Source organism: Heterocephalus glaber, unplaced genomic scaffold (assembly GCF_053883595.1).
Source record: "Heterocephalus glaber isolate CG9 unplaced genomic scaffold, H.glaber_assembly_v1.0 deba00000809, whole genome shotgun sequence".
NCBI classification, from domain to species: Eukaryota; Metazoa; Chordata; class Mammalia; order Rodentia; family Bathyergidae; genus Heterocephalus; species Heterocephalus glaber.
In genome coordinates this window covers 11,591,747-11,606,822 of record NW_028258163.1, presented here as the reverse complement: position 1 = coordinate 11,606,822, position 15,076 = coordinate 11,591,747, and the positions used below count along the sequence as shown (strand labels likewise).

The 15,076-nt window shown below is 38.7% G+C and overlaps 2 protein-coding genes across 2 annotated transcripts in view; one reads left to right on the top strand and one right to left on the bottom strand.

Moving 5' to 3' along the window:
* Aven (apoptosis and caspase activation inhibitor) overlaps positions 1 to 15,076 on the top strand; it is a 190,122-nt gene that overhangs the window by 951 nt on the left and 174,095 nt on the right. The gene's annotated exons all lie outside the window — the stretch shown is intronic.
* Positions 1 to 15,076, bottom strand: part of Chrm5 (cholinergic receptor muscarinic 5) — an 82,382-nt gene that overhangs the window by 15,391 nt on the left and 51,915 nt on the right. The gene's annotated exons all lie outside the window — the stretch shown is intronic.

The window sequence follows — 15,076 nt, the reverse complement described above, 5'->3', positions numbered from 1 at the left end:
CAGTTGGCACCTTAAAACCATGAGTGGGGTGCGGGGTCCGATCTCTTTTTCCATACTGTGGTTTTCTGTTTTATGCGTGAAATTGGCGCTGGCCTGCCTCATTTCTGAATTTTCAATGTGTAAATGTTTCGGTAGTCAGGCTTGAGGTTTAATATAATCGGTCTTTTTCACATAGTCATAGAAATTTCTCAGATGAGCGCCAGGAATGATACAAGAGCAAATTCTTATTTACCAGCTAAAGTACTCAGAATGCTTTTAATGAGTATCTGCTGTTATTGTAACTTTTTTGGGGGGGGTACCGGGAATTGAACTTGGGACCTTGCGCTTGTGAGGCAGGCAACAGCACCACTGAGCTAAATCCCCGGCCCTTGTTATTGTAACATTTACAGTGCAAAATTGACTTTTATGTTTTGAATTCTTAGGCATCTAGAGTAAAAATTTTTTTTATTGAGACTAAATTTCCTGTTACTGTAATAATGACCGTCCTCCCATTCTGGGAATCCAACCTGAGACCTCACTGCTACCAGCCCTGAATTTGCAATATTTTAAGGGCATAGTAGGTAAACTATTGATATAGTAGGTATATGCAGTTGTGTGCAGACTACGGAGTTGGAGAAATTATAAAACTTAAATCTAAGTGTAATAAACTTAACCTTGTTAGGATTGGGTAGGTAATAAATACAGTGAGGAATGAAGAGATTTTTTAGGATGAGCTGCTTTCCTGCCATTTTGAGAAAGGAAATGATAGAAACTAGCAACAGCCTAATGCCCACTGTATATCACATTTTGTATAACACTTCCACGTTTTATATGTATAACATTTTATATATATACATAGGGGTGTGTGTGTGTGTATATATATATGTATATATATATATATATATATATATATATATATATGAGGGTGATGGAAATACAGTATTTGGTGAATGTTGTTACTCTTTTTTTTTGGTACCTCAGATCAAACTGAGGCAGGCACTGGCACCACTGAGCTAAATCCCCGGCCCTATATGGTGAATGTTTAAATAAAAAAATTATTACAGTAAAAGACATTGCCATTAAGCCCCCTTCAGAATACTCCCCCTCTCTCCAAACACGCTTGTCTCATCATTTTCTGAAACAGTTCTGGAAGTCCTCTTTTGTGTCGTTGCAAGGTGTGATAAAAAATATTGTGAATGCTGCTGACAAGCACCAGCCAGCAGAAAGGCAGGCTTGTGAGAACATGGCATGTCCTAATCCACCTCGTTCACTAGCTGGCATGGTGTAACTTCTGGCTCTTCCCCAAAGTCAAAACAACAATGAAAGGTAAACGTTTTGAATCAATTCAGGACATTGAGGCAGCCACAACAGTGCAACTAAAGATACCCATGAAAGAGTGTTTAAACTGTAAACATGTAAGCATTTTTTCACCACATCTTGTACGTGTAATCTCCATTTTTACAGGTTAACTGACCTAACTAGCCTTTTGTAGCTAGTGGAGAGCGGGATTTATACTCAGCAGGCCTTCAATCCACTCTCTTTAATCTCCTGCTTTGTGTTGTTTTGTTTTGAGACGGTACCACTATGTAGTTCACGCTGGCTTTAAACTCACTATGTAGCCCAGGCTGGTCTCCAGCTTATGGATATCCTCCTGACTGGGCCTCCTGAGTGTTGGGATTACTGGTGTGCGCCACCACGCCCAGCCTATCTCCTGCCTTTTTGTGAACCCATTATCACTTTACTGAGAACAAAGTATTGTGGACACTCTTCAGCTTTTGTAGTCATTGTTGTAGTGGTACCTTTGGTATCTGGCACATAGGCCTTTATTAATGTGTCTAACTTGTTGAACTGAGTAAATGAAAGTACTTCTGAGTTCATCTCTGTTGATGTATGCCGAGTAAAATGATGGCATATCATTCAGAAAAAGACTGATATATGACTTTTTGATTCATTCTATTAAAATGTAGGATTTTATCCCCTGCTGGAATGGTCTGTAAATACATGGTGCAGGGCAGGGGGCAGAAGTGGTTGGGTAGCTACCACCAGTACCACTGACATCTTGTTCTTAGTTACACCTGAGGAAGGAATGTGGGGAGGATTATTCCTTCAGATTTGTGACCTCTAAGGTCTCTCCTAATTTTCAGATTCTTCATGGTCTTACAAAAATATCTTTCTTGGTGCCTTAGGATTAAATGGGGCAAGATTGACCTTTCTGAGACCTCCGTTCTATTTTATAGGAGCTATTGATTAATTTACTAGGGCACTGGATTGTCTTTGAGATTTTATTTTATATTGTTAGAAGCCATTTGTGCGTGTGTGTGCGCGCGCTTGCGTGTTGAGGTGCCAAGAATAAATATTTTTTGGTTTTTTGTGTGTTTTTTTGGTATCGGGGATCGAACTTGGAACCTGTGCTTTTGAAGCAGGTGGCAGAACCACTGAGCTAAATCCCCAGCCCCGAGAGTAAATGTTTTAATGTTTTTCCTTTTGTGTGGAAATAATGTGCGACTTTGGTCTGAAGAATTTTCATAAAGGTATTATGGAGCAGTGCATAGGTGATTGTTTTCATTTTGGAGTGGGTTTTGTCAAAGGATGTTGAATAAATACAAATCAATGTGTTACTTTATCCTGATGCTGCTGCTAGATTTTGGGTATAATTTGACCTGATTTTGTTGGCCTTAAATTGCTGAAAAGGCAATTTCTGCGAAGAACACTTCCAAGGATGCTGTTTCTTGCCATCTATATCACATCATTGGTTTGTGAAAAAGCATGAAAATTTAAAAATATGTACATAGAACATTAATAGAACACATCCCCTGTTATAAAATTTAAATCTACTTTTGGTTCCTTTTGATATTGAGCAAATATGAAATATGTCTGATCCTTATATTTTTTCTTTTTGTTTTTTCACTTTTTTGAGACAGGGTCTCACTTTGTAATTCAGGCTGGCCTTGAACTCATAGCAAAGCTCCTGCCTCAGCCTCCCAAGTGCTGGGATCACAGGTGTGTGCCACCACACCCAGCTGATCCATATTTCTTTAGTACCAAGTCAAACTGTGTTGCAGACTAGTAGACAGGTTGATGTTAACCTAAACAAAGCATAATTGATTGGGATGACAGGAGTGTTACGAAAAATTTCATATGTATTTTTTTGATTATCAGTGCTGTGATAATGGAAGACATTTTTGTATTTAGCTATACCAAGTTACTGACAATGAGACTTTCTTAATGAATGTGTTCTGTGATTCAAGCATGTAGCCACCATATCTGGATATCAGTAATCCCTGACATGATAGAATCATTAACAACTGTAATTTGGGAAAATTAAAAATATTCAGCTAGTATTCATTCTCCTAGTCAGTGAATTCACTTATGTAGTAGATTTAGAATTTATAGTTCTATTGTGAATTTAGAGTTCAAATTTTAGTGAGCAGGATTCATAATATTGAAGACTAGAATATTTTACCATTTTTCTTGTTACTACAAGGCTGATAATAAAATCTTTGTTTAATAGTTGGTCAGATTAAAGACTAGTTTTAAATATCAAATTTTAATCCCCATAATTACACAAATTTAGTCAGGTGAGGAGGTGTACATCTGTAGGCCCTGCACCCAGGAGGCTGAGGCAGCAGGGTCACTTGGACTGCATAGTGAGTTCATGGCCAGCCTGAACTACATAGCAGGGTCCTGTCCCCAAAACAAAACAGAAACAAACAAAAAGTAAAAAAGTGGCTGTGGATGTAGTTCATTGAGAAGGTCTTGGGTTTAATCCTAGTATTAAAAAAAAAGCTTTGGGGCTGGGGATTTAGCTCAGTGGTTCCGCTGCCTGCCTTGCAGGTACAAGGTCGGAGTTCGATCCCTGGTACCGAAAAAAAAAAAAAAAAAAGCTTTACACAGGCTTCAAGCCCTTACAAAGAAATTATAGTTTTTTGGGGATTTAGCTTGATGAAGACAATTACAGTAGTATTCTAAGGGCAGAGCTTGGTTTCTTGTTTTCTCTTACTGATCTTTACCTCACTCGCAACTCTTTTGTTTTACTACTGCTTTCTCTTCTAAATCAGTAGCATGATGATCACGTGGAGCAAGTCTAAGCTTTCTGAGCTTTCTTCTAGTGGGCAGCCAAGGTATCATTGAGTTAAGAGGCGACCAGCACATGTTATTTTTAGAGCACATATTTTACCTACATTGGAAGGAGAAATGAGGCCGACAAGTTGATTTGGTTTTCATTTTTGACATCACAAGTGAAAGTGGAGAGTTCCTAGGCCAGTGAGAGGAGGGTTCAGGTGTGAGCCTCAGCTGTTGTTCTGTGTGGCGTCCTGGGCCATGGTAAGGATCGGGGTGGGTGGTGCTCCTGGAGCCTGAAGATGAGTGCGGAATGGGATCTGAGAGTTTAGGGATTAGTGTTGAAGAATTAGGAACAAGCAGCAATTATTATTTCAAAGTAGTAGATAAAACAAATTTATAGACAAAGGAATGACTAAAACATAACCTCTCAAGACCTACTAGAGAACTGATTTTTACCTGTCTCCCTTTCTTTTTATCTTTTTTTTTTTGGCAGGGGGTGGGTACCAGAGATCAAACTCAGGACCTTGCGCTTGGGAGGCGGGTGGCGGAACCACTGAGCTAAATCCCCGGCCCCTTTTCTTTTTATGTTATCTAGTATTTCTTTCTTTCTTTGAGAAGAAAGTATAGCATGGTGGTAATAATGTGTGTTTTACAGTATATTAAATAGGTTAGACGACTCTTACCTTCAAGCCTCCCAGTTACCAGCTCTAGAACCACAGAAGAGTTACTAAAGCATTCTGAACCTTAAAGCTGATTGTTTGCTTCCACAGTTTTGTAAAGACTGAAGTTAGGTGGCTACAATAAAAAGTAGTTGTTTATTATTTTTTAATTGATACAGGGTCTCACCATGTAGTTCAGGCTGGTCTTGAACTTACTGTCTAGCCAAAGCTAGCCTCAAATGTGCAGTGATCCTCCTGCCTGAGGCTCCAGAGGGCTTCAATTACAGGCTTGTGCCACCATGCTTGGCTAAAAAGTAGTTCTTATATTTGTAGTTACCTTGCTGTTCTGTTGTCCTCTCCATGGAGGGGAGACCTTCTCTTCTCAGATATGTTAGATGCAAAACTACATACTTATTCTCACACATACATGAACATATGTGTGTGTGGAATATTTAGAATTTCATTACTTATTGAATAAGGCATTATCTCTTTTATTTAAAGTTTCCTTAAATGCCTTGAAGCAGTAAGTCTCAGCCTTTGAGGAGAGATTCCCTGTGCATGTTGAGTTGAGCTTCCAAAGCTCTGGTAGGACATTTACAACTCTGCTTTAGCCTTTACTTCCTTTCTGCATGGAGCTTCAGTGGCAGCCAGAAGTGAAAGGTTAGGGTTTTCTTAGATCTTCCTGGGCATGACTATAGCCTTGCACATGTGTATGGCTTTTTAATTTCTGAGGAATATGTCAAAGCTTTCTTGAATGTCTTGTTTCCTAGTTTTTCATTTTTTGGGGGCTCAGTCAATTTTGAGCTCCACTTGGTATCATTGCCTAGGCCTTAGTGATTTTAGACCTTTGCTGCTGATTGTTTTTGATAAGCTACCTGGTGATAAGACTGTTTGCAAAGAGTGAGCCCTGAGTCTGGTGAAATGAAGACAAAGCCTGAGAAATGAGCTTTTCATAGAGCTCCTGCCAGAGAGGTCAAATAATGACAAGCTTCTGGGGGTAGGCTCTTGGCAAGTTTTTCTGCTCTTTTCAGTGTTGCGAGGCTGCTGGTTTTCACAGCTGCTGCAGAGCCAGGTAGAGTGGGCAGGGGATGGGGGAAATTGAGTCTCATACTGAAACTCTGCTGTTTTACCTGTGGAAGTGCTCCTTGGATTGTTTCGGGTCTGTGCTTGCTTTCCAGAGTTTTGGAAGCATTGGTTTTGCCATGTTTTGTCAGTGTTGTTGCTTTCGTGGCAGAATGGTTTGCAGAAGTCTTCATTCTCTCTTTCTGGCAGTGCTTCTATTCTGTGCTTTGAAGCAGGCATCACCGCTCCTGGCATCTCTAGTTATTAGAAACCTATCCACTTGTTTGGGACAGAGCCTACCATCTTCTAATTTTATTATGTATGAGCCAGAGTTCTAGTCTTTGGAGCCACAGTTTTTTTTCAATTAGGCTGAAAAACACAGAACTTAAGACTAATAAAAGCCTCACCCAAGAAAAGCCTGGGCCCTGATGGCTTCACTGCTGAATTCTACAAGACATTTAGAGAGGAACTGCTGCCGCTATGGTTTAAACTCTTCAATGAAATTGAAAGGGAAGCAATACTCCCAAATTCATTCCTGGAAGCAAGCATCACCTTGATCCCCAAAGCAGAGAAAGGCCCAACCGAAAAGGAGAACTATAGGCCAATCTCACTAATGAAAATAGATGCAAAAATCCTTAATAAGATACTGGCAAACAGAATGCAGAAGATCATCAAGAAGATCATACACCCTGATCAAGTGGGATTCATCCCAGGGATGCAGGGATGGTTCAATATACGAAAATCAATTAATGTAATACACTATATCAATAGCGCCAAGGACAAAAACCATATGATTATCTCCATAGATGCAGAAAAAGCATTTGACAAAATCCAACATGCACTTATGATAAAAACCCTACAAAAAATTGGAATAGATGGTCTCTACCTCAAACTGATAGAAGCCATCTATGAAAAACCAACAGCCAATATCATACTAAATGGTCAAAAACTGAAATCCTTCATACTAAAATCAGGAACAAGACAAGGATGTCCACTATCACCACTTTTGTTCAATATAGTTCTGGAAACATTAGCCACGGCAATTAGACAAGAGAAAGAAATAAAAGGAATAAAGATAGGAAATGAAGAAGTCAAATTGTCATTCTTTGCAGTGACATGATACTCTATATAGAAGACCCCAAGAACTCCACCAAAAGTCTTCTAGACTTAATAACCAAATTCAGTCAAGTAGCTGGTTACAAGGTCAACACACAAAAATCAATAGCTTTCCTCTACACCAATGACAGACTCACTGAGAGAGAAATAGGGCAAATAATTCCTTTCACAATAGCATCCAAAAAACTGAAATACCTAGGAATCATCCTAACAAAAGAAATCAAAGACCTCTTCTCTGAAAACTATGGCAGTCTGAAAAGAGAGATTGAAGATGATATCAGAAAATGGACAGACATCCCCTGCTCCTGGGTAGGAAGGATTAATATAGTGAAAATGGCCATACTTCCAAAACTGCTATATAGATTTAATGCAATTCCAATTGAGATCCCAGCAGCATACTTCATGGACCTCGAGAAAACAATCCAAAAATTCATTTGGAAGAAGAAGAGACCCAGAATAGCAAAAGCAGTTCTAGGTAACAGAGACATGGCAGGGGGTATCACAATCCTCAACCTGTGACTCTACTACAAAGCTACTGTGATAAAAACAGCATGGTATTGGCAAAGAAACAGGCTTGAGGACCAGTGGAACAGATTAGAAGATGCAGAAACAACGCCAGACACACTCAGCCATCTCATCTTCAACAAAGGAGCCAAACACCCTCATTGGAGGAAAGATAGCCTCTTTAATAAATGGTGCTGGAAAAATTGGGCTTCAACTTGCCAAAGATTAAAACTAGACCTATATCTCTCACCATGCACTAAACTAAAATCAAAATGGATTAAAGATCTAAATATTAAAATAGAAACTCTGAACCAGTTGGAACAGAGGTTAGGTAGAACCCTTGAAGACATCGGTGTAGGAAAAGATTTTATGAACAAAACCTCAGTTGCTCGTGAACTAGCACAAACAATCAACAAATGGGATTTCTTCTTATGAAAAAGCTTCTGCACAGCAAGAGAAACCACCAGCAGTGTGAAGAGACAACCCACAATGTGGGAAAAAAATCTTCACCTGCTCTTCCTCAGACAAAGGTCTACCATCTCGAATCTATAAAGAATTTAAAAAGATCAGATCTCCCAAATTTAAAGACCCAATCCAAAAATGGGCATCTGAAATGAACAGACATTTCTCAGACAAAGAAGTAGAAATAGCAAATAAATAGATGAAAAAATGTTCATTGTCACTGGTCATTCGAGAGATGCAAATGAAAACAATGCTGAGATTCCACTTCACTCCAGAAAGAATGGCTGCTATCAGGAAATCAACCAATAACAAATGCTGGTGGGGCTGTGGGGAAAGAGGAACCCTACTCCACTGCTGGTGGGAGTGTAGACTGGTTCAAGCACTGTGGAAATCAGTATGGAGATACCTCAAAGAACTAGGACTGGAAATCCCATTTGACCCCACTATTCCACTGCTGGGGATCTTCCCCAAAGAATTAAAAGAATCATACCACAGTGATATATGTGCATCCATGTTCATAACAGCACAGTTTGTGATAGCTAAAACTTGGAAACAGCCCAAATGCCCATCAACTGGAGACTGGATCAAGAAAATGTGGTTTTTTTTATAAAATGGAGTACTACTCAGCCATAAAAAATGAGAAATTAGAGACATTTTTAGCTAAGTGGATGCACATTGAGGCAATACTCTTAAGTGAAATAAATAGGACACAGATGTGTAAATACCGAATAGTTTCTCTGGTGTGAGAAACTGAAAGTGTAAATAAGGACTAAATGTATAATAGGTCATGTGAAATAGGAAGAAAAGGGACAAAGGGGAAGGAAGTGGGAGGGCTAAGGGAAAGAATAGAAGGGAATGGGATTAATATGAGAAAATGGAAAAATAGGAACAAAATCTTTGTAAATAGGGAGGAATGGAGGGGTTGAAGGGAGGGCTGGGCAAAGGTGAAAAACAAGAACCAAGAGAGACTATGTAAAGGTGCAAATTTCCAATGATGAATGTCATTATATTGTATACCTAAAATGTACCAATTTTTAGAATGAATAATCGATAATGTAAAATAGGAATAAAAGGTCCAAAGGGGTAGGGGTAGTGGGAAGCACAGGGGAAAGGAAAGAAGGGAAAGGAAAAAACGATGAGAAATGGAAAAAATGGAAATAAAGTCTTTGTAAATAGGGAAGGGTGGAGGGCATGAAGGGAGGGCTAGGAATGGGGAAAAAATAAGAACCAAGATGCATCATGTAAAGGTACAATTCCCAATGAGAAATGTAATTGTGTTGTATACCTACAATGTACCAATAAAAAAATTTAATACAAAAAAAAAGACTAATAAAAGCCTCTAGGGGACTTTCTAACATTTAATATGAGAGAATTTCCCCCCCCAAAAGTGTCAATTAGGGATTGATCATATATAGCAAGAGTATATTAAGAAAGCAGAACCCAATGATGGAGTTATTTTATCAACTGAACTGTGATAGTCTGCACTTCATAGGACTGTTTTCATCATTTCTCTGAAGATTTTGGCACCTAATTTGTAGCTTACATAAATTTTTTTACTATATCCTGCATGATGTCTACTTATATGTGATTCACATACACACCATGATCTCCATTATCAGATATCTTCAATTCCATCTTATTGGGCCCTCTCAACTTGCTGCTCTTGCTATCAAAATTAATGTTTCTTTTCCTTCCTCTTTATATCAGTTCAAAAATGATATATACATATATGTATTTTACAGATTTCTCATTAAACTTTGTTTTAATGGGTCTCAAAATTCTGTGACAGATTTTTGATCAAGCTGTTTCCATTAAAAAGTGATTTTAAAAACTAATAACTTAAAACTGTCACACAAAAAAAGAAAACAAATGGTCCACCAAACACATTCTCCTTTCCTCCTGAAGGTTTTATAATGCATTGTTATCATTAACCAGTCTTTTACTATTAAACTTAAATGGCCAATTGGGAGAAACAGTTCTGAGACCGGTCTTCCACCACTGATTAACACTGGGGTGGCAGGTGTTAGGGGTGATATTCATTTAGCCTTCTGAGCTTTCTGGGAAGACCTGGTGACCTTGCAGCTCCAGCAGCCTTCTTGTCCACTGCTTTGATGACACCCACAGCAACTGTCTGTCTCATATCGCAAACAGCAAAATGACCCAGAGGTGGATAGTCAGAGAAGCTGTCGAGACACATGGGCTTGCCTGGAACCATGTCAACGATGGCAACATCATCAGATTTCAAGAATTTGGGGCCATCTTCCAGCTTCTTACCAGACCGGCGATCAATCTTTTCTTTTGGCTCAGCAAACTTGCAAGTGATGTGAGCTGTATGGCAATCCAGTACAGGAGCATAGCCAGCACTAACCTGGCCTGGATGGTTCAGGATAATCCCCTGAGCAGTGAAACCAGCTGCTTCCATTGGTGGGTCATTTTTGCTGTCACCAGCAATGTTGCTACGACGAACATCTTTGACAGATACGTTCTTGACTTTGAAGCCTATATTGTCACCAGGAGGAGCTTCACTCAGAGCCTCATGGTGCATTTCAACAGACTTTACTTCAGTTGTGACATTGACTGGTATGAAGGTGACCAGGTTTGAGAATACCAGTCTCCACTCTGCCCACAGGGACAGTACCGATACTGCCAATTTTGTAGACATCCTGGAGGGGCAGCCACAAAGGCTTGTCAGTTGGCGTGTGGGTGGCAGGATGCAATCCAAAGCTTCAAGCAGTGTGGTTTCACTGGCATTGTCATCTTTATGAGTGACCTTCCATCCCTTGAACCAAGGCATGTTAGCACTTGGCTCCAGCATGTCGTCACCATTCCAACCAGAAATTGGCACAAAAGCTACTATGTCAGAGTTATAGCCAATTTTCTTAATGTAGGTGCTGACTTTCTTAACAATTTCCTTGTATCTTTTCTGGCTGTAGGGTGGCTCAGTGGAATCCATTTTGTTAACACCAATAATGAGTTGTTTCACACCCAGCATGTAAGCCAGAAGAGCATGCTCATGGGTCTGCCTGTTCCTGGAGATACCAGCTTTGAATTCACCAACACCAGCAGCAACAATCAGGACAGCACAGTCAGTCTGAGATGTGCCTGTAATCATGTTTTTTTTTTTTTTTGGTACTGGGGAATCTAACTCGGGATCTTTCGCTCGCAAGGCAGGCACCGGAACCTCTGAGCTAAATCCCCAGCCCTGTAATCATGTTTTTGATAAAGTCTCTGTGTCCTGGAGCATCAATGATAGTCACACAATACTTGCTGGTCTCAGATTTCCACAGGGAGAAGTCAATGGCGATACCACGCAAATGCTCAGATTTCAGTTTATCCAAGACCCAGGCGTACTTGAAAGAACCCTTTCCCATCTCAGCAGCCTCCTTCTCAAATTTTTCAATGGTTCTTTTGTCAAGGCCACCACATTTGTAGATCAAATGGCTGCTAGTGGTGGACTTGCCCGAGTCCATGCGTCCGACGATGACGATATTGATATGAGTCTTTTCCTTTCCCATGTTGGCTTTGATTAAGTGGTGGTTTTCACTACACCTGTGCTCTCGCGGCAAACCCGTTGTGAAAAAGCAAAAATGATATCTTAAAATTACAAGTTGTATCTTGAGATTGAAAGTTTCTTATGTTCTGCTATTAAATAACAGAAAAATGGCAAGGATAAAATTACCTTTGATGTTATTACCCAGAAAGCATCACTTTTTTGATATGTATTTTTTCATCATAAAGGTGAAAAGACAGTAAGTGAAAAAGAATGTTGTATTTCTGTGAAAATGACAAGATGTCTGTATGCATCTACAACTCTGACATAAGAATATAGAGCGAACTTAATCTGTGTTTGGAGTAGGGAAAAAACAGGGATTAGCGGTACCTTCTCTTCACCTTTACTCAGATTTTTTTAGGGTTGTGTATTATCAGATAGAAGAGCAGATTCTATAATTACTATAATTTCTATGATTATAAAGTAAGGGAAGGTAAGTCGGAAGATGATGCAGATGAAGGTAGCAGGGATTATCGCTGGGTGGTAGGGCTCTGTGGTGCCAGGCATTGCAGAGGAGCAGAAACTAGCTTCCTGGGGCATGTGGTCATGGGAGTTTGGACCGGGTAAGTGCCTGGACCTTCTCCTGCCCCCTCTCTTTCATACAAACACAAACCCTTCTTTTGTCCTCCGAATCTTTAAGATTAAATGGTAAGATGATGCTCTTTTACCCCTGAACACTTCAGTGTGTAATTTCTAAAAGCAAGGACATCTCTTATAACCTAGCACAGTTATTGAAACCAGGAAATTGGCATTATAACAATACTATTATCTAACTTTGTAGAGATCTCAGCAGTTGATTTGATGTTGGTCATTTGGCTCTGTCTTAGTTCCTTTTCTTGTGGCTGAGACACAATACCTGATGCCCAAAGTTAAGGGAGGAAAGGTTTATTTGGGTCACAGTTTGTAGAGCTTTCAGTCCATAATCAGATGGCCCCAAGGTGGGGTGGTATGGCAAGTAAGGCGTAGAGGAGGAACAGTTCATGGCGAGCAGAAGGTAGCAAAGCAAGCAAGGGAACAGACAAGCCTCTTTCTGTCCCTTATATTGTATTCAGGGTACTGGGATTGGGGTGGTAGCAAACCAATCAGTGGACTGATTTAGTAATCACCCACCCTTAATCTTGGCAGCCTTATTCCTAGCATTGCACCATGAGTCAATCACACACTCTAGATCCAGCCACCTCTGAAAAAGCCCCACCTATGATTACATGAGGCTTTAGCAGGATTACGAGACACAAGCCATAACAGAGTATGAACCTTGAGGCAACTGACACACAGATGTCGGCCAGTTACAGATTATTCACTGTGGCAGTTACCATGGTATCCTAACCAATCTATTTCTCTTCTCTTACTGTAGCTGTGTTTTCAGCTCTCTGCTTCTTGCTTGTTTTGTATTCAGCCAGGTTCACTAGACTTGTCTAGTGAATCTTAGGAGCTACCTGAGATTCTTCTAGTAAATTCCTTTTCTGCCTGAATTAGCCAGAAGTGGTTTCTATAGTGTGAGGCTAAATTCTAGTACATTTCCCTCCATGCTTTTTATATTTCAAAATCTTACTCATCTTCAGAGGCTCAGCTTAAATGCCAGTTTTCTTTGCAAAGCTTCCAGTTTTCCTCAGTTAGCAATTTTGTGCTTTGTAAATATAGCACTTATTTTTATTTTGCATTTTATTATCGTTACGTGTAGATCTTCTTTGTAGATGGTAAGCTGCTTGAAAGCTTGTACTTGATATACTGCTGTTTCAGAAAGAGTTAAATAAATGTTGAATGAGTGATAGCATTTTGAAGGCAATTTAGAAGTGGGGCATGCTAGAGAAAATGTGTTTATGAGCACTGTTATTTTGGGAGTACAGATAGGGGAAGCCTTTATGTTTTATGTGCCTTTGTTATACTCTTTGAAGTAAGCTTTGGTGATTGAGTGGTTCAGTAACTAAACTATTGATATCTCAAGGTCCAGATTTATATAAGAGCTTTAAATTGCTTTGGAGTTAATATTTTCCTCATTGTGAGTATGTAAAGGTGCATATCTCCAATGATGAATGTCATTATGTTGTACACCTAAAATGTACCAATAAAAGGATATACAAAAAAGAGAGAGAAACACAGAGAAAACCACACACACAAAATTTTTCCTCATTGTAAGACTTAATATTCATAAATCTAAAAAACTAGGTCTTAATGGACTCATTTAATAGACTTAATAGATTAATAGACTTTCCAATTTAATGAAAATAACAGATTTTTAAAATAGAGTAAAACAAATTATAATGTCTAGAGGTCTTGTATTTGTAGAATCCCTTAGTATTTTGTCCTCTTTTTAATCAGTTTTTAACTAACTTTATTTATCTATAAACTTTATTCTTATTTTGTTTATACTTTGGATTCCTTTACCATTTTTGGAGTCAATTAGTAAATAAAATCTTTTTATTTAATTACATAATTCTGTATTTCAGAAAGTCTGAAATGTAGACATTTTAGTATTTTTTTCTGTTTTTTAACTGTTTCCTAATTTGTTTGTTAAATTTTGACTAGAACTTATTTTTTTGTATGTGCTGTTTTTTCTATATATAGAAAATGGAGTTACATAAATACTTTTTTTGTTTTTTTGTTTTTAAGCAGCAAATGAGACTTAAAGCACACCAGTATTAAATTGTGTTCCTTTATGGCTGTAAAATTAGGCCAGTACTAACGTAGTTTCTTGTATCTCAGTGTTGTTATTGTTAATTTTTTTTCCTTTTGCCAAATATAAATTGTAGGTTCTTTGTTTCAAAGAGACAGTGGAAAAATAAGTTAGCTTGCTTAAAATATTTAAAAATTGATGTTACTTTCTTACAGATAGACTTTCTTATGAAGCTATACACAGCAAAACCCTTCCGACTTTGTTTTTTAACAATCAGTGGGGCATGGTGGCAACAGCTGAAATCTCAGCACTCTGGGAGGCTGAGACAGGAGGATTGGAAGTTTGAGCCTACTCAGGGCAATTTAGTGACACCTTGACTTGGAAAAAAAAGCATTGATCGCGTTCCGTATATATGCTGAGCTTACTCTTCGCTCGGTGAGAATTCACAAAATCCGTATGTGAAGCAGATTGATACCAAAATTTAGCTCATTACTCAGTTATTCTGTATCTGGCAATATATCTCACAGATCTATCTGAACAAATTAGCAAGTAAGTAGATGATTGTTCACTGCAACATTCTTTGACATAAGGAAAGCCTGGAAACTGGAATATTGGGCAACAGTGAAAGCACGGAATGGTTCTGGGAAGTGTCTAATATCGAGGAAAAATTAATTTAGAAAAGCTAGTATAGTGTTACTCCAATTTCATACATATGCTAGAATATTTCTGGACAGCTATATGGGAAACAAAAGTACTAGTTATCTTTGCAGAGCAAGACTATGAGGTAAGAGAATTTTCTTGAGCGGTAAGGGACTTTTTCTCTTTTTCTATCTTTTTGAACTATTTGAATTTGAATTTTGTTGCTATAAGTATGTATTACTCTTACGATTGAAGAAAAAAAAAGAACTGAAACTAATTAAAACCAACTACTTCTTCACAGTAGACCCTTAAAAAAAGATATCCTCATGTTTACATGATTATCAGAATCTACTTGTGAAGGAGGTGGGAGGTGTCAAATGAAGTTTCGTAGGTGAAGAAATAGTAGCTGGGTGGATTTAGGCCCTTTTA